The following is a 1,854-nucleotide window of genomic DNA, read 5'->3' as shown; positions in this document are numbered from 1 at the left end:
GGAAGTCCATTTTTGCATGTTTACTTGCTCTAACAAATTGTTGAGTAAATATTTGAACTCACTCTTACTAGGTGGCAAAAAAAGTCATTTAAATTACAAGGTTTGCTATGATGGCAGGCACAACTGATCCTCAGACAGCCTATGGGTTGTTTTTCCCAGAAACAGGAGATGTTGTGGTATTTTCACTGCAGGACAAAAGTTTTCAGGTGTAACAAAAAAATGGACTAAATGCATTAGTAAATGGTGTACTGTTGTGAACATATGACTAAGATTTTTGCGGGACCATTGTTCAATATTTTAGAATGTTTAGTGATCTTTAAAGTTATCTTAAGCTTCAGGTGTCTCTGAAGCTATCTTGAGTTAGGTTCTTGGAGCTTTCATGATATACAACTGTTCCTAGATGAAAGTAAAGCATTCTACTTGCTGTACTACAGACTTTTCATGAGATGGTGGGAAGAAAAAAGACAATTAGTGGCTTAATTGACATGTGACTGAGTTTCCTTTCCCACATAATGCAGTATTGGGTCAATCTCATATGAAATCTCCTGGACAAGTACAAATCTTAGAGTAGTATTCTCTTATTCTGAAGGGACATAGGCCTATAGGAAAATAAGGAGTAAGAAGCAAATCCCATACAGATTTCCAACCAAAACTGAAACACTAAAAATGTGGGAGCTTGTAATCCATGTACAGACTTGTCAGACTTGGATTTCAAAACAAAAAAGTATTTTATTCCAGTTCCCATTGGATACATCAACTTGCAGAGAAAATCATTTTTGTTTCCAGACTCAACAGTGTGTTTGAAGGGACTGGCTCCTTTCTACATTGATTTCCCTGTCTCTAAATCTGCAGAACAGATGTGAATATCTCCCCTATCTCCATACTGATGTTACTGATTCTGCCATTAATTAGAATTAATTGTATCTGATGCTAATATGAATATAGTTAGGAAAGATATTTTAGTAGAAATTATGTGTTCACATTTATTGCACTTTGCACCAGCAATCAAATGCTACTATGAACTCCTCTATACAGCTCTGTACCAAGGCCGAATACTTGGTCAAAATCATCTAGTAGGAACATTTAGAAACTTAGACAATAGGTCTAAGATTTAAGATAATTTGGTTGAAGTAGGCATAGTGTTTACTTATAGGAGTATTGTATAATCTAGAAGAATGAATAGAGATGTCAGGATCCAGAATTAATGGGAAATGAGGAAAGCCAACCATACAGCTTGTAGGTACCTGCCAAGAAACAGTGAACTTAAGCAAAAGGTAATTCCAGCAGGGGGAGATCGTGACCACTGACTCATGGACCACCTACCCATATTATACCTCAGATGAATTTCTAGAAGTTTCTAACCTTTACTGCACAGAATCAGAAATAGGAGGAGAATATGTTAATGATTTCTAGGAAATAGTATATGTATGATTATTTAATGAATATTGTGCTAGTTTGAAAACAAACTAGTGGGAGTCACCAAGTCAGAATAACAATTTAATATGGAAAAAAAATATTATAAAGGCAGATAGCACTGGGTTAAACTAACAGAGTCAGGATACAACCTGACACCCTGTTAATCGGGGTGGTGATAGCAGTCTGGTAGAATGGTGGCTGCAGTCCCCCCGAAGCGGTGATCCTGTAGAAAAAAAAAGATCTGCTCTTCCTCAGAAAAGTCCAGTGGTGGCTAAGTAGCTCCTGTCCTCTGGAAATCCAGTGGAAAAAAGAACGTCTCTGGTATTCAGAATCTCAGGTTATATCCAGGATGGAATGCTGGTTTTCTCTGGGTGGAGCATCTCACAATGGGATAATGAGTCATGCTGCATGGCATTGATGGGCCATTAACAGAAAGAT

This window comes from Athene cunicularia (assembly GCF_003259725.1).
Source record: "Athene cunicularia isolate RWA chromosome 1 unlocalized genomic scaffold, athCun1 chr1_part2, whole genome shotgun sequence".
Lineage (NCBI taxonomy): Eukaryota > Metazoa > Chordata > Aves > Strigiformes > Strigidae > Athene > Athene cunicularia.
The sequence above is the reverse complement of the archived record's forward strand: the minus strand, read 5'-3'. Positions refer to the sequence as shown.